Source organism: Bufo gargarizans, chromosome 10 (assembly GCF_014858855.1).
Source record: "Bufo gargarizans isolate SCDJY-AF-19 chromosome 10, ASM1485885v1, whole genome shotgun sequence".
Taxonomy (NCBI): Eukaryota; Metazoa; Chordata; class Amphibia; order Anura; family Bufonidae; genus Bufo; species Bufo gargarizans.
In genome coordinates, this window is record NC_058089.1 from 132,928,598 (window position 1) to 132,946,616 (window position 18,019).

At 49.8% G+C, this 18,019-nt stretch overlaps 2 protein-coding genes across 2 annotated transcripts in view; one reads left to right on the forward strand and one right to left on the reverse strand.

The window, feature by feature from the left end:
• Nucleotides 1-9,360, reverse strand: part of LOC122921054 (thyrotropin-releasing hormone receptor-like) — an 87,256-nt gene extending 77,896 nt beyond the window's left edge. Inside the window, exons 1-2 of the mRNA XM_044270945.1 lie at nt 9,177-9,360; nt 6,040-6,138 (exon numbers count right to left, since the gene is read on the reverse strand). The gene's annotated coding sequence lies outside the window, so the exon portion shown is untranslated. The remainder of the gene's footprint in view (nt 1-6,039; nt 6,139-9,176) is intronic.
• A 4,398-nt stretch (nt 9,361-13,758) lies between these two features.
• Nucleotides 13,759-18,019, forward strand: part of LOC122920502 (zinc finger CCCH domain-containing protein 18-like) — a 76,068-nt gene continuing 71,807 nt past the window's right edge. The window contains exon 1 of the mRNA XM_044270039.1: nt 13,759-13,880. The gene's annotated coding sequence lies outside the window, so the exon portion shown is untranslated. The remainder of the gene's footprint in view (nt 13,881-18,019) is intronic.

Below are 18,019 nucleotides of genomic sequence, written 5' to 3' on the forward strand. Positions count from 1 at the left end.
TCCCTACGAAAATTGAAGGTCAGGGATGTGTGGCGTACTTTGAATCCCAGTGGCAGGGATTATACATATTATTCACATGCCAAGTCGTCCTTCCATAGGTTGGATTACCTGTTCTTGTCTGACTCGCACATACGCAATGTCTCTGGAGCCCGGATTGGTAGTATCACGTTATCCGATCACGCGCCTGTTATTATTAATTTCTCCCTGTCTGGACCACTCAGAAAAGAACGTTTATGGCGTCTCAACGACACCTTGATTTTGGATCCCACCCACGCTTGCAAAATCAAGAAGTCGATTTCTGAGTTTTTCAAACTTAATGATACACCTGACTCCCCTCCTTCTCCTTCCATATTATGGGAATCCCATAAGGTAGTAATTAGGGGGGAACTTATTGCGTTAGGAGCTCATGTGAAGAAACAGAGGACGCTGGCCTTAGATACCGTACTAGCAGACATTGCTCGCCTTGAATCCTCTCACAAGGAGTCACAGGCCAAGCGCTGCTTGAAGGATCTCACTGAGGCTAGAGTACGCTTGAGAAATCTATTAAATGTCACCTCTGCTAAGCTGGTCCTGCGCTCACGTTTTAAGGCATACGCACATGGAGATAGAGGAAACAGACTGATGTCGGCGATTGCCAAGAAGCAGTTCTCTGACTCCTTTGTTTCCTCTATTAAGGACTCCAAAGGCAAGACACATAAGTCTACTCCTGATATTGCCAAGGCATTCTGCGCCTTCTATGAAGCCTTATATAACTTACCCACCCCTGGGGGGTCCACTACGGGTGACCTTTCAGAGGCAACAGATAAGTTTTTACAGACACTAGACCTTCCCTCTATATCCTCAACCAAGGCGTCCCAGCTTACTAGGCCCATTACTGATTCTGAGATTCTGAAGGTGCTCGCGTCCATTCCCTCGGGCAAAAGCCCGGGCCCAGACGGTTTCTCTATCACATATTATAAGTCCTTTAAGGACGTTTTAATCCCCCGCTTCAGGGATTTGTGCAATTATCTTCTCTCTGGAGGTTCCCTGGCTCCTCACTCTTTATTGGCGCACATCACTGTCCTGCATAAGGAGAATAAGGATCCAACTTGTTGCAGCAACTACAGGCCGATCTCTTTGCTTAACTGTGATGTGAAGTGGTGGGCGAAGATTTTGGCTACAAGGCTTCAGGATGTTCTCCCTGACATCGTTCATGAAGATCAAGTTGGCTTTGTCCATGGCAGACAGGGGTCCGATAATACGGTACGGCTTCTTCATCTTGTAAATTGGGCCAAAAGATCCTCTAAGCCTTTGGTATTGGTTAGCACCGATGCAGAAAAGGCCTTCGACAGGGTCAGCTGGCACTATATGTCGCGGACCCTGTCGAGGTTTGGTCTTCCAGACCAATTCATTGCAGCCATTTATACCCTGTATTCGTCCCCCTCTGCCAGGGTCAAAGTCAACGGGGCATTGTCGCCCCCATTTCGCATCACTAACGGGACGAGGCAGGGTTGCCCCCTCTCTCCTGCACTATTCGTCTTGGTAATGGAGACCCTTCTGTGTAAAATAAGAGGGGATCCAGATATTAAAGGCCTTCAGATCGGCGCTTCTACACATGTTGCTGCAGCATTTGCGGATGACTTACTGGTCATGATCTCTAATCCTAAGGAGGCTTTACCCAAATTACTGACTATATTTGAGGACTTTGGATTTATATCCAATTTTAAAATTAATTATGGGAAATCCATGGCTCTTAACATCTCCTGCCCACAAGCGCTGATTAAGGTTATCAAGCGTGCCACTCCATTCACTTGGGCCTCCAGAGACATTGTGTATTTGGGGACTCACATATCGGCCAATGTACAGGACCTGGCTTCCCTTAACTATATACCGCTTCTGAAAACTGTGCGTACGCATTTACAAAATTTGAAGCTTCCATTTGTGTCCTGGGTAGGGAGAAAGAACTACCTTAAGACCTTTATTCTTCCCAAATTTTTGTATTTGCTGCAAGTGCTTCCTATTTGGTTGCCAAACTCATATTTTACGGAAATACGGAGGATATTCACACGCTTCCTGTGGAATGGGAAATCTCCGCGTATAGCTTATTCGGTCCTCACGAGGGACAGAAGGTTTGGTGGTTTTGGGATGCCAGATGTGAAATTATATTATACTGCAGTACAGCTCTGTAGATGTGTGGCTATCATGACTCGTCATTCTGGTTCTCTTTGCTCCCGCCTTGAAAAGGTACTGTTCACGAACCAAGAACTACTTACTTTATGGGGCATTAGGCCTCTTTCGGCCAACCACTACTACTCCTCTCCGGTTTGGAAGGGTATGCTGGTTGAATGGTCCAAAATGGTTCAGTCTCGCATTTTTAATTTTCCTAACCCTAGTATGCCACTTAACTTGTTACAAAGCCACATCCACCCCTCTGTACTAAACCCCTCCGGGATTTGGTCTAAGCTCGCTGACATTCCTCTGCGGGATGTCCTTCTCCCGGATGGCAGTTTGAACTGGGACCCAGTGGTGGACCTCCCTGAGGTTAAAACTGCGCCTTTTTTCCACTTAGCAGATTTTAAACGAGACACTAAAAAGTGTACTGGGCCTTTTACAGGTAATAGTTCCCCCTCCTGGCTTGAAAAGAAGGTTTTGGCTACTAAACCTCCCCTTAGACCGTTATCCCAGATGTATAAAGAAATACTTTCTTCATTACCCCCAGAGCTACATTATGTGGTCTCCTGGGAGCGGGAGCTCTCCATGTCTCTTACGGAGCCGGAGAAGGCGTCCATCTTGTCCCACTCACACGGCTTCAGTCGCTGTGTGAGGATTCAAGAGAATTCATTTAAGCTTCTCAGTAGATGGTACAAAACACCCGAGTTCTTGCATAAATTAAACCCTGAGGTCCCTGAATCGTGTTGGAGATGTGGTACAGGTATTGGGTCTTTGTCGCATATTTGGTGGTTTTGTCACAAGATTCAACCGTTTTGGAAGTCAATTGAGTCAGTGGTCAACCAAATTTGCAAAACTAAGGTTTCGATAGATGCTAAACTGGTGCTTTTATGGTGCCCTAACAGCTCTCTATCTCCCTCTAAACATGACCTCCCCACGATGCTGCTTACAGCAGCTAAGTTACTTATTCCCTTTTTGTGGAAGAATGACTCCCCACCGACTCTTCTTATGTGGACCGACAAGGTGGACCAGATCTACCGTTTCGAGGAGCTTGCGCATTGGGAGACTAACTCACGCGCCCGCTTCTTAAAACTGTGGTCCCCATGGAAAGTTCATAGAAATTTTACATGATAGAGCAGAAGTTATCTCACTTCCTCGTTTCCCCCCCCTCCTCCCTTTCCTCCCTCCTGATTGTCCCTTCCCCTTCTTCCCCTTTTACATTTTTATTTGGTGTTTCTTACTAACTATGACAAGATTGATTGTATTGTCTATGCATGATGTATATGCCAGATGAGCATTTGGAGATTTGTCATCACCACTGAAATGTCATGTATGGGCCTCGACCCTGATTTTTTGCTCTTTTTCAATAAAAAGAAATATGGTTAAGAATATAACTACTATAATACTGCCTCCTATGTACAGGAATATAACTACTATAATACTGCTCCTATGTACAAGAATATAACTACTATAATACTGCCTCCTATGTACAGGAATATAACTACTATAATACTGCTCCTATGCACAGGAATATAACTACTATAATACTGCCTCCTATGTACAGGAATATACCTACTATAATACTGCTCCTATGTACAAGAATATAACTACTATAATACTGCTCCTATGTACAAGAATATAACTACTATAATACTGCTCCTATGTACAGGAATATAACTACTATAATACTGATCCTATGTACAAGAATATAACTACTATAATACTGCCTCCTATGTACAGGAATATAACTACTATAATACTGCTCCTATGCACAGGAATATAACTACTATAATACTGCCTCCTATGTACAGGAATATACCTACTATAATACTGCTCCTATGTACAGGAATATACCTACTATAATACTCCTCCTATGTACAGGAATATAACTACTATACTACTGCTCCTATGTACAAGAATATAACTGCTATAATACTGCTCCTATGTACAAGAATATACCTACTATAATACTGCTCCTATGTACAAGAATATAACTACTATAATACTGCCTTATGTACAAGAATATACCCGCCATAGTACTGGGTATTAGGTATTGGGGTCACAGTGTCTGGACATCGCCTGCTCAGCTCTGCGGTGGTTTCTGGTGAGTCACGGTGTGAGGCGATCAGTGTGGAGGTGACTTCTCGTCCCCTGCATTGTTTCGGCTTGTGGAGGGATACGCGACGAGGAGCGGTGAGTCACACATGGAGCGGGGATGTGTGGGTTGGCCGGGCGTGGAGGTGAGCGCTGCTGTGGAGACCACAGAACATAAGCATTTCTCTATTGGAGTGAATGCTTTGAGGAAAGGACAGAGATTAAATCATAAAAAAGACATTTAGAGGGCGGACGCCCGAGGGGTTCTTCAGGGCAGGGGCCCGACTGCGGAGACAACCATGATGGCGGTACGTACCGCTCACCGCTAACTGCCTGGAACGAGCGGCTGCATTTACTTAACGTTTTCCCCGGAAATTAAGAATGTAACTTTGTTGATTCTGCGCAGACATTTCTATAAATGCCGCCTGACGGCGCACACACGAGGCCGCCCGCGTCTCTTGGAATGCTGAAAGCCGCAGTTCACACAGCGATGTATTAAGGCGTATTCACATAATGCAGCCATGCTGACTCTTTCCGCAGGAGCCGCAATACGCTGACGCTATCTGTTGGTCACAACTTTCATGAAATTGTAGGAAGGCAAGGTGTGGCGACAACGGCAAGGTGGATTCCTACTGGAAACAATTGGACACGGATTTGCTGCAGTTTTCACATGGATTTCGGCACAGAATACGTACGGAAATCTGGATGAAATTTAGTCTGTAGGAACATTAAATACGGATGACGTCTGTGTTGCAGCCGTTTTTTTTTGGTCCCGCTGTAACAATGCCCATCGTTCCATCTTTTTTTCCGAGTCGCGGAATGGACCTACGGATGTGGAGGGCACGTGGTGTGCTTTCTGCATTTTTTGCGGCCCTATTGAAATAAAAAAAAGTGTCCGCATCCGATCCGCATGGTCGTGTGGATGGAGTCTAAGGGTCAATTTGGAAATGGCGGATAAAATCCACGGATCTCACTACTGGGCAGGTTTAATAAATCTTATCCAGATTTTCCATACATAAAAACGGATATGCTGCGCCATTACCAATCTATTTTCTGATTTTACCACTTTCAACGAGGCAGAGGGTGAGATCCGCGTCACAATCCGCAGTAACACCCGCCATCAGATTACTGGAGGCGTCCGTGTTGCATTGGCCGCGCAGCGCTCGCTCAGTCAGGCGTCGCCTCTGCCGGTTTATTGGACGGACTCCATATTTGGCTTCTTGTAGGTCGTTGACGGACTGTACAGAAAGCGCAGCCGACCCTACAGAGTGTGAACCTTCGGCCTGATCTGCGGAGGAACTCGCTGAGACGCCCCGGGGAGCGAGCAGCCCGGGCCTCATTGTCATCAAGGAGATGAATAATTGGCAGGAGGAAGCGGTAATTACACAGGAGGAAAGAGTAAGCGACCTGCCCTAATTAAAGCGATTCCCCGAGGAGAGACGTGTTTACCGTCAGACCTGCACATGAACACGGAGGGGGGGCGCACAGCTCGCGGCAGGAACAAGAGGCGCCGCTCGTCTCCTGCCGCATCATCCATAGAAGATCTCACAAGTGGCCTCATATATAAAATGAAGAGCTGGCCCATCGCGACCAATCAGAGCGCAGCTTTCATCTCTCCACCTGCTCTAGTAGGATGAAAGCCTTGCTCTGATTGGTTGCTAGGGATATTATCAGACCCAATGCAAAGGGAAAGGGAAACACAAGGCCATAGCGACCAATCAGATCTCATCTCTCATTTTGTAGAGGCATATAAAAAACTGAAAGCAGCAACATGATTGGTCAACTAAAGGTGACTACCTCTCTCCATGGTGTTACTTATCGGAGCCGCAATGCCGGACGCCACTCGCTCTTCCTTGAGATTTATTTGACATACTCCAGCTTCCCGACTTTCTTTTTCTGGGGGGTAAAATATGGACGGAAAATACACAAGATTAGAAGATGTCTCCAGGTCGTACAGGATTATTCACACACAGCAGCAGAGGCGCCATTAAAACCGTATCTGAAACCCCGCTCCGTTACGGTTATTGGCTGCGCAGTTTTTATAGGTAAGTATAGTGCCTGGAAGAGGGGTAATACATGCTAATAATTTAAGATTAACCATTTTAAGACCAAGCCATTTTCACCTTTGTGTCTGCGTCTAATTTTGCAAATCTGACACGTGTCACTTTATGTGCTATTAAGGCCCCTGCACACAAATGTGTGCTTTCCGCTGCCGTATTGCGGACCGCATTTCACTTGAATAGGTCTCCAAATCCAGAGATGCGGAATGGTGCGGAACGGAACCCTACAGAAGCACTACGGAGTGCTTCCCTGGGGCTCGTCCCGTACTTCCGTTCTGCAAAAAGATAGAACATGTCCTATCTTTTTGCGGAACAGCCAGATCGCGGACCCATCGTGGACTGTGTTCGCAGCACGACCACGGGGTGCACACGTTCGCTTTTATCCAGGCCATTCTGAGATTGTTTTCTCGTGACACATTGTACTTCATAATAGTCGTAAATTTGAGTCAATATATTTCACCTTTAGGACGAATGCACACCGCCGTGGAACACGGACGAGAGCGGTCCGTGGTATCCCGGCCTGGCATCCTGCTGACATTGGTTGTGTAATTTCTAAATGTCACTTTTTGGGCAGATTTTCCATTTTAATAAAAAAAAATCTTTAACACATTGAGAGTTAACAGCCAAACAAAACTCAATATTTATTTCCCCGATTCTGCAGTTTACAGAAACACCCCACATGTGATCATAAACTGCTGTACGGGCGCACGGCCGGGCGCAGGAGAAAAGGAGCGCCGCATGGTTTTTGGAAGGCAGATTTTGCTGGACTGGTTTTTAGATGCCATGTCCCATTTGAAGCCCCCCTACAGTATTAACTCCCAAAAGTGACCCCATTTTGGAAACTAGGGGATAAGGTAACAGTTTTAGTGGTACTATTTTGGCGAACATATGATTTTTAATTGCTCTATATTACATTCTTTGTGAGGCAAAATGGCTGTTTTGGCACCGTTTTTATTTTTTACAACATTCATCTGACAGGGTGGATCATGCACTATTTTTATAGAGCAGGTTGTTACGGACGCAGTGATATCAAATATGTCTACTCTCTTTGTTTCAGTTTTACATAATAAAGCAATTTTTTTTTAAATATGTTTTTGTGTCTCCATTTTCCGAACGCCTTTTTTTAAATGTTTCTGCCGATCGTCTTGTGCAGGGGCTCGTTTTTTGCAGGAAGAGTTGACATTTTTATTGGTACCATTTTTGGGTACATAGGATTTTTTGATCATTCATTATAACACTTTATGGGGCAAGGTGACCCACAAATTTGTTGTTTTGGAACAATTTTTATTTATTTTTACAGCGATCACCTGAGGGGTTAGGTCATGTGACACTTTTAAAGAGCAGACCGTTACGGACGTGGCAATACCTAATATGTATACTTTTTCTTATTTAAGTTTTACACAATAATAGCATTTTTGAAACAAAAAAAATGTTTCATTGTCTCTATAGTCTGAAAGCAATAGCTTTTTTATTTTTTGACGGATTGTCTTAGGTCTCATTTTTTGGTGACGGTCTGATTGGTAATAGTTTGAGGGGCATACATCTTTTTGATTGCTTGGTGTTGCACTTTAAATGATGTTAGGTGACAAAAAATTGCTTTTTTGGCACTGTTCTTATTTTTTTTTTTTTTACGGTGTTCATCTGAGGAATTAAGTCATGTGATATGTTTATAGAGCTAGTTGTTACGGACGCGGCGATCCCTAATATGTATACTTTTTTAAATTTATTTTACTTTAACACAATAATTGTATTTTTGAAACCCAAAAAATGATGTTTCAGTGTCTCCATGTTCTGAGAGCTCTATTTTTTTTTTTGGGCGATTGTCTTAGGTAGGGGCTTTTTTTTTGTGGGATGAGGTGACGGTTTTATTGGTACTAGTTTGGGGGCATACGCCTTTTTCACCGCTTGGTGTTGCAATTTTTGTGATTTAAGGTGACAAAACCTGGCATTTTTTGGCACTGTTTTTATTTTGTATGGTGTTTATCGGACGGGTGGATCATGGGATATATTAATAGAGCCGGTTGTAGTTTACTTATTTTTAAATCTCTTACAAATGAGCGCCCCGTTGCCATGGAAAGCGCCCGGTTGCCATTGCAAAGCGCCCGGTTGCCATGGAAACCATCGGGCCGCTGCCATCGCAGCGCAGCAGCCCGATAATCGAGAGAGGGAGCCCCCTCCCTCTAATAACCCCATGGATGCCGCTGTCGTGGCATCTAAGGGGTTATAGCAGATTGTCAGCATACAGCTGACACTTGCTGCTGATGACGGCGGCTCAGTAACGGAGCCGCCGCCATCAAATACAGCAGGGGGATGGCATCAGGGGCAGGGGGCACAAATGGATGGGGGCAGGCGGGGACAGATGCTGGCAGGGAGATCGGCAAAGAGGCAGGGCCCACACATCGGGGGGCACGGAGGACACACTAACTGATTTCAGGCTCCCAGAGTGCAGATCAGAGCCTGTTACAGGCACCTTTACACTGCCGCGATACCCATCGCTGGCAAGGGGCCACTCTGCACTGGGCTGGGCAGAAGCTTCAATTCACAGATATAACATGATAAAAAACGTAGTGACCTGTAAAGAAACACGCGGCCACGCCACATGCAGGATTTCAGACACGGTTTTGACGCAGTTTTAACCCGTATTGAACGCGTTCTTGCTCCATCGCTACTGGTTTATATAAATCACAGGGTGAAGCCCCAGTGACAGCAGAGCATCACCCCGGCCGACGTCAACGCGGAAAACCCACTAGAGACGGCAAGAACTCAGCGCAAGCGCCAACGGGTGCAAGAGTGCAGCCGCCACTAGAGCAACCGGTCAGGGTTAAATGACAGAATCAAAGTAATCGGTTGCTGTGGGCAACGCCGCCATCTTACCAGCGTCTGATATTGATAAATCATCCGTATTGGCGCTCATTTAGAAGACTAGTAGTATAGAGGGTGCTGGGACTAGTAGTACAAGGAGTGCTGGGACTAGTAGTGCAAGGAGTGCTGGGACTAGTAGTGCAAGGAGTGCTGGGACTAGTAGTACATGGAGTGCTGGGACTAGTAGTGCAGGGACTAGTAGTGCAGGGAGTGCTGGGACTAGTAGTGCTGGGGCAAGTAGTGCAGGGAGTGCTGGGACTAGTAGTACAGGGAGTGCTGGGACTAGTAGTACAGGGAATGCTGGGACTAGTAGTGCAGGGACTAGTAGTACAGGGAGTGCTGGGACTAGTAGTACAGGGAGTGCTGGGACTAGTAGTACAGGGACTAGTAGTACAGGGAGTGCTGGGACTAGTAGTACAGGGAGTGCTGGGACTAGTAGTACAGGGACTAGTAGTACAGGGAGTGCTGGGACTAGTAGTACAGGGAATGCTGGGACTAGTAGTGCAGGGACTAGTAGTACAGGGATGTGCTGGGACTAGTAGTACAGGGAGTGCTGGGACTAGTAGTACAGGGACTAGTAGTACAGGGAGTGCTGGGACTAGTAGTACAGGGAGTGCTGGGACTAGTAGTACAGGGACTAGTAGTACAGGGAGTGCTGGGACTAGTAGTACAGGGAATGCTGGGACTAGTAGTGCAGGGACTAGTAGTACAGGGAGTGCTGGGACTAGTAGTACAGGGAGTGCTGGGACTAGTAGTACAGGGACTAGTAGTACAGGGAGTGCTGGGACTAGTAGTACAGGGAGTGCTGGGACTAGTAGTGCAGGGAGTGCTGGGACTAGTAGTACAGGGAGTGCTGGGGCTAGTAGTGCAGGGGGTGCTGGACTAGTAGTGCAGGAGGTGCTGGACTAGTAGTACAGGGAGTGCGGGACTAGTAGTACAGGGACTAGTAGTACAGGGAGTGCTGGGACTAGTATTACAGGGAGTGCTGGGACTATTAGTACAGGGAGTGCTGGGGACTAGTAGTACAGGGAGTGCTGGAACTAGTAGTGCAGGGAGTGCTGGGACTAGTAGTACAGGGAGTGCTGGGACTAGTAGTGCAGGGAGTGCTGGGACTAGTAGTGCAGGGAGTGCTGGAACTAGTAGTGCAGGGAGTGCTGGGACTAGTAGTGCAGGGGGGTGCTGGGACTAGTAGTGCAGGGAGTGCTGGGACTAGTAGTACAGGGAGTGCTGGGGACTAGTAGTACAGGGACTAGTAGTACAGGGAGTGCTGGGACTAGTAGTACAGGGAGTGCTGGGACTAGTAGTACAGGAAGTGCTGGGACTAGTAGTACAGGGAGTGCTGGAACTAGTAGTGCAGGGAGTGCTGGGACTAGTAGTGCAGGGAGTGCTGGGACTAGTAGTGCAGGGAGTGCTGGGACTAGTAGTGCAGGGAGTGCTGGGACTAGTAGTGCAGGGAGTGCTGGGACTAGTAGTGCAGGGGGTGCTGGGACTAGTAGTAAATGGAGTGCTGGGACTAGTAGTACAGGGAGTGCTGGGACTAGTAGTACAGGGAGTGCTGGGACTAGTAGTGCAGGGAGTGCTGGGACCAGTAGTACAGGGAGTGCTGGGGCTAGTAGTGCAGGGAGTGCTGGGACTAGTAGTGCAGGGAGTGCTGGGACTAGTAGTAAATGGAGTGCTAGGACTAGTAATACAGGGAGTGCTGGGACTAGTAGTACAGGGAGTGCTGGGACTAGTAGTGCAGGGAGTGCTGGGACTAGTAGTGCAGGGGGTGCTGGGACTAGTAGTAAATGGAGTGCTGGGACTAGTAGTAAATGGAGTGCTGGGACTAGTAGTACAGGGAGTGCTGGGACTAGTAGTGCAGGGAGTGCTGGGACTAGTAGTACAGGGAGTGCTGGGGCTAGTAGTGCAGGGGGTGCTGGGACTAGTAGTGCAGGGAGTGCTGGGACTAGTAGTACAGGGAGTGCTGGGACTAGTAGTACAGGGACTAGTAGTACAGGGAGTGCTGGGACTAGTAGTACAGGGAGTGCTGGGACTAGTAGTACAGGGAGTGCTGGGACTAGTAGTGCAGGGAGTGCTGGGACTAGTAGTGCAGGGAGTGCTGGGACTAGTAGTACAGGGAGTGCTGGGACTAGTAGTGCAGGGGGTGCTGGGACTAGTAGTACATGGAGTGCTGGGACTAGTAGTGCAGGGAGTGCTGGGACTAGTAGTACATGGAGTGCTGGGACTAGTAGTACAGGGAGTGCTGGGACTAGTAGTACAGGGAGTGCTGGGACTAGTAGTGCAGGGAGTGCTGGGACTAGTAGTGCAGGGGGTGCTGGGACTAGTAGTACAGGGAGTGCTGGGACTAGTAGTACATGGAGTGCTGGGACTAGTAGTACAGGGAGTGCTGGGACTAGTAGTACAGGGACTAGTAGTACAGGAAGTGCTGGGACTAGTAGTACAGGAAGTGCTGGGACTAGTAGTACAGGGAGTGCTGGGACTAGTAGTACAGGGAGTGCTGGGACTAGTAGTACAGGGAGTGCTGGCACTAGTAGTGCAGGGAGTGCTGGGACTAGTAGTACAGGGAGTGCTGGGACTAGTAGTGCAGGGAGTGCTGGGACTAGTAGTAAATGGAGTGCTAGGACTAGTAGTGCAGGGAGTGCTGGGACTAGTAGTGCAGGGAGTGCTGGGATTAGTAGTGCAGGGGGTGCTGGGGCTAATAGTGCAGGGAGTGCTGGGACTAGTAGTACAGGGAGTGCTGGGGCTAGTAGTGCAGGGGGTGCTGGGGCTAGTAGTGCAGGGGGTGCTGGGACTAGTAGTGCAGGGGGTGCTGGGACTAGTAGTGCAGGGGGTGCTGGGACTAGTAGTGCAGGGGGTGCTGGGACTAGTAGTAAATGGAGTGCTGGGACTAGTAGTGCAGGGAGTGCTGGGACTAGTAGTACAGGGAGTGCTGGAACTAGTAGTACAGGGAGTGCTGGGACTAGTAGTACAGGGAGTGCTGGGACTAGTAGTGCAGGGAGTGCTGGGACTAGTAGTACAGGGAGTGCTGGGACTAGTAGTGCAGGGGGTGCTGGGACTAGTAGTACATGGAGTGCTGGGACTAGTAGTGCAGGGAGTGCTGGGACTAGTAGTACATGGAGTGCTGGGACTAGTAGTGCAGGGAGTGCTGGGACTAGTAGTACATGGAGTGCTGGGACTAGTAGTACAGGGAGTGCTGGGACTAGTAGTACAGGGAGTGCTGGGACTAGTAGTGCAGGGAGTGCTGGGACTAGTAGTGCAGGGAGTGCTGGGACTAGTAGTGCAGGGGGTGCTGGGACTAGTAGTGCAGGGGGTGCTGGGACTAGTAGTGCAGGGAGTGCTGGGACTAGTAGTACATGGAGTGCTGGGACTAGTAGTACAGGGAGTGCTGGGACTAGTAGTGCAGGGAGTGCTGGGACTAGTAGTACAGGGAGTGCTGGGGCTAGTAGTGCAGGGGGTGCTGGGACCAGTAGTGCAGGGAGTGCTGGGACTAGTAGTGCAGGGAGTGCTGGGACTAGTAGTGCAGGGAGTGCTGGGACTAGTAGTGCAGGGAGTGCTGGGACTAGTAGTGCAGGGGGTGCTGGGGCTAGTAGTGCAGGGGGTGCTGGGGCTAGTAGTGCAGGGGGTGCTGGGACTAGTAGTGCAGGGAGTGCTGGGGCTAGTAGTGCAGGGAGTGCTGGGACTAGTAGTGCAGGGGGTGCTGGGACTAGTAGTGCAGGGAGTGCTGGGACTAGTAGTGCAGGGGGTGCTGGGGCTAGTAGTGCAGGGAGTGCTGGGACTAGTAGTGCAGGGAGTGCTGGGACTAGTAGTGCAGGGGGTGCTGGGACTAGTAGTGCAGGGAGTGCTGGGACTAGTAGTGCAGGGAGTGCTGGGACTAGTAGTGCAGGGAGTGCTGGGACTAGTAGTGCAGGGGGTGCTGGGACTAGTAGTACAGGGAGTGCAGTGCTGGGGCTAGTAGTGCAGTGGGTGCTGGGACCAGTAGTGCAGGGAGTGCTGGGACTAGAAGTGCAGGGGGTGCTGGGGCTAGTAGTGCAGGGAGTGCTGGGGCTAGTAGTGCAGGGGGTGCTGGGGCTAGTAGTGCAGGGGGTGCTGGGACTAGTAGTGCAGGGGTTGCTGGGACTAGTAGTGCAGGGGGTGCTGGGGCTAGTAGTACAGGGAGTGCTGGGACTAGTAGTGCAGGGAGTGCTGGGACTAGTAGTACAGGGAGTGCTGGGACTAGTAGTACAGGGAGTGCTGGGACTAGTAGTGCAGGGAGTGCTGGGACTAGTAGTACAGGGAGTGCTGGGACTAGTAGTGCAGGGAGTGCTGGGACTAGTAGTGCAGGGAGTGCTGGGACTAGTAGTGCAGGGGTTGCTGGGACTAGTAGTGCAGGGGGTGCTGGGGCTAGTAGTGCAGGGGGTGCTGGGACCAGTAGTGCAGGGAGTGCTTGGACCAGTAGTGCAGGGAGTGCTTGGACCAGTAGTGCAGGGGGTGCTGGGACCAGTAGTGCACGTCCTGCCGGGCCCTCCCCGCGGAGCTCCGGTCCGGGGCGCCCTCCATGCTGGTGACACAGCGCGGCCTGGGTGCAGTGACTAGAAGTCGCCGGTTGGTGGCGTCGGTCGGCGGCGGCGTCGCTCGGTGATGACGTTGTGGAGGCGCCTGCTGGAGCGGAATCCCGTCACTCGCTGTCGCCCGTGGATGAGAGAGGAGCCCGGTCTACTCCCGGCCCTCCTGCCTCAGGTGAGTGAGCGGCAGCGGCCGGCGGTGGCTCCCCGCTGGTCCCGGGCCCCTGTCCGGTCGTTGTCACAGTCCCGCGGAGCTGAGGGCCCTTCTTAGTTGGGGCCCCTTCCTCTTGCAGGGTGGACATGATGGCGGCCACCGCTGTTCTCTTATGCTGATTGTCGGGGCCGCGGGTCACACGGAGCCCGGTAACTTTACCGCAGATTTTGGGGGGCGGAGCAGCACTGGCCGGTGTCCCCTCCATACCCCCCAGCACTGGCCGGTGTCCCCTCCATACCCCCCAGCACTGGCCGGTGTCCCCTCCATACCCCCCAGCACTGGCCGGTGTCCCCTCCATACCCCCCAGCACTGGCCGGTGTCCCCTCCATACCCCCCAGCACTGGCCGGTGTCCCCTCCATACCCCCCCAGCACTGGCCGGTGTCCCCTCCATACCCCCCAGCACAGCTGCCTCTGTTTTAGGGTTCCCTTTGTTGGAGCCTCCCTGTGAAGCTGACTTCATGTTGGGGCCCCCAGTATCCCTGGCTTTCACTGTCTCAGGGCCCCCACAGTGTCCCCCCCTCATCGGGATCCTGAGTGCTGGGGTCCCCTGTTTAGTTGCAGTTCAGGGGGGCTACCCCTTACGTCACCCCCGCACCTGTACGCCGCTGATCCCAAGGCAATCCTAAGTTGTTTGATCTGTGTGCCCTCCACCAGCGGATGTTGGGGGTTGTTTTCCAGACCCTGTAGACATCAGATTATGTACCAGGGGTTGTCGGACAACGCCGGGATGATTCTGATGTATAGGACCCCCCCTGTACCCCAAAATATGAATGTCCTTCGCAAAGTCCCATCGCCGGCCATAAATGTAGACGCCGTCTTCAATCGATCATTAGGTTTACGGAAATAAAGCGAATGCTTTTCTAAATCTCAGGTCGCTGTATTTCCGCTATTTACGCAGCAACCTGTAGATTGTCCTGTGCTCTGTCACATGACCCTCGGTACGGGAAGGTTGCGCTAAACGTGTGTAGAAGAGAATCGCCTAAGTAACAATGACCTAATATCCGAAGATTGGAGCGGGTGGTGCGGATGGACCCTTCAGCTCCCCCATAACCCCCGGCCGACCCTGTGAACAGCCGCAGCCAGGATCTAGCCCTCCATGGCGTCCATGCACATGGGCAAGGGTTGTCAGCTGAGGTCGCCCCTTTAAGATCTGGGCTCTCCGGAGCCGTTGCTATATATGCGGTTTAGGGCGAGTTCACACCTCCGTTATTTCTCGGTCAGAAGAATCGCGGGGGTGTGAACGGTCTTACACTGAAAGGTAAATATTCACCAAAACCCTTTCATGTGACTGCGCCCCACGAGGCGAGCTGACGCTCGGGCTCCTCAGGGGAGGTTCACACTGGGGTTTGGGAGGTTCTGAGGCTTTTTTTACTGCAGGTTTTTCTGCCAAAGCGAGGAATGGATTCGAGAGGAACCAGAACTATAAAGGGAGGGCGAGTTCTTCTCCGTTCTGCCAGATCCGCTTCTGGGTTTGGCTGAAAACCTGCCCCAAGACGACTCCAAAAACCTGTGTGAACCGACCCTTAGGGCTCATGCACACGGACGTATTTTTTGTGCATTCCGTATCCATGTCCGGAAGTCTGTTCCACAAAAACGCAAAGCGTGTCCTATTCTTGTCTGTTTTGCGGACAGGCACTGTTACAATGGATCCGCCCCAAAAAATGGATGTCACACGGATGTCATCCATTTTTTTTTTTTGTTGCCAAATGAGATCTGGAGCCCATGTTCCCCCTGGTAGATAGAGGGGACACGCCATCGCTCCAGTCAGGTCTATGGGGCTTGTACGCTGTTATTTTCGGCAGGCCTGTAGAGCTGAATAGAGAGGTGGACATGCATTTAAACGGGGGACAGCTGGGGCCCCAGCCCCCTCAGATCAGACTTGTAGCCCCCCATCCTATGTATGGGGTATACGTTTCTGTAAGAGAACAACCCCTTTAAGATAAATGTGAGTCCTGCCGAGCTCGAGCCCCTTCTTCAGGAGAGGTCCTAAGCCTCCATTAACGTGTTTTCCCACATGGATGCGTCCAGGGAAGGCCTTCGGCCTCCTGCACACGACAGTGGAAAAAAACGTCCGTTAAAAACGGACACACTGTCAGTTTTTCGTGGCCATTTTGCATCAGTCCCTTTTCTGGCCATGTGTCCATTTTTAATGTCCGCTTTGCATCAGTTTTTCATGTCTGTTAAAAACGGACATGAAAAATGGATGAATTTGACCCTCCCTTCTGAGAACACCCACAGGATAGTAGGCCCCCAGCTAAAATAATGTCCCTCATACTGTAGGAATTTTAAATTTTTTTTTTTTTTTACTGCCCCCAGCTAAATAAATGTCCCCCACAGTGTATATCATTTTTTTTAACCGCCCCTAGCTTTAATAATGCCGCCAATGTAGGGCCCCATCTTAAATGTCCCCCATAGTGTATCTCTTTCTTTTTTTGGGCCTTTTAGGGCCCCCAGCTTTATAATGTCCCTCATGGTTTATATAATGCCCCCATAGTGTCCCGCAGCCGAAAACCCCCAACAAGCGCTCCCCTTATCCACTTGCTCTCGCGGCAGCAGTCTCTTCTCTCTCCACAGAACAGAACCTGCCGAAGGAGCGCAATGATGTCACTGCGTGCTCCCACGTGGTTGCATCACCACGCAGACCGCAGGTCCTGCTCAATGGAGAGAGACGAGACTGCCGCTCCACGAGCAAGTGGATGAGGTGAGGGGTTTTATTTAACCCCTAAATGGCCATATAGAGTGTACCTGTTTTTAACGGCCGTTAATCAGCCGTTAAAAACTGTCCCATTGATTTTAATAGGGTCCGTCCAGCCGTGCAAACGGCCCAAAATAGGACATGTCCTATTTTTGGCCGGACGCTATTCACTGGCCGTTGTGAATAGCCCCATAGTCTGTGCAGAATCCATGCATGTTTTTCCATTTCATCCACCATGACGGCTACGGATGAGATTGACCCCTTGACCTCTGTACGTGCAGGAAATCCACAGAGTTTAAGAAGCCCCCAGCCACTCTGTCCCTATGGGGCACCGCACAGAGGACTCCTCAGGGAGTTGCAGTTATAATGATGTCGGCTCCCGGGACCCGTATGGACTGCGCAGACCCACCTTCGGCAACTCCACCCGCGAGTCTCCCTGTGGGAAACCTGCATTTGTCCTCTAATCTTTACTGAATTAGTACGAGGCGGATTCTGAGCTGCTCTTCTTTTACCAGGGTGTTAAGGAAATGAAAATGAAACCAAAATATAACAAATGTGTCAATTGTTCGAAAAAATTACCCGAGGGATATAAGAAGGAACTTTGTCAAACTTGCATTAGTGACCTTTTGAAAGAAGAGCAACCGTCTATCCTGATGGAAGTTAGATCCACGATTCAGGATGAAACCACATCCTCATTGGCCTCTCCTACACCCCCTAAAAACGCACCCCCTACTAAAAAGCCGAGGTTATCAGATGCTGAGGACATGGAGGAAGGGGCATCAGCTTTAAAACACGATAGTAGAGGATGATGAAAAAAAGTAAATTTCTTTTCCTCTGAAGAAATGGATTTACTTCTTAAGGCTGTAAGTGAGACCATGGGTATCGAAAACGTCCAAAAGACGAGATCCGTACGGGACGAAATTATGCACAAATAAAGCGACGGTTTTCACCATTAATGAAAATACAAAAGAGATGATTGATGAATGGACGGATCCTGAAAGAAGACTGGGGGTCTCTAGAGAATTCAGGAGAGGCTTCTCTTTGACCCTGCCGAATCTGAAATATTTAATGATGCTCCTAATATAGACGTTCAAGTGGCAAAAGTTGTAAAAAAGACTTTCCTGCCATTTGAGGACGTATCCCAGTTACGGAAAGCGGATTCCCTTCTAAGGAAATGTTGGGAGGCGTCAGTGTTCGGGGTGAAAACTAATATCGCAGCCACCTCGGTGGCCAGAGAACGAGCTGGATAGTCATAAGAAATCCTTCAGTCTATTCCCCTCTTAAAACCCGCCACGGCATTTCTAGCAGATGCGTCTGCGGAATCGCTTAGATTTGCAGCCAAAGACGCCGCTTTCTCAAACTCTGCCAGGCCGCACTTTGGATGAAATCCTAGGGGGAGGTGAT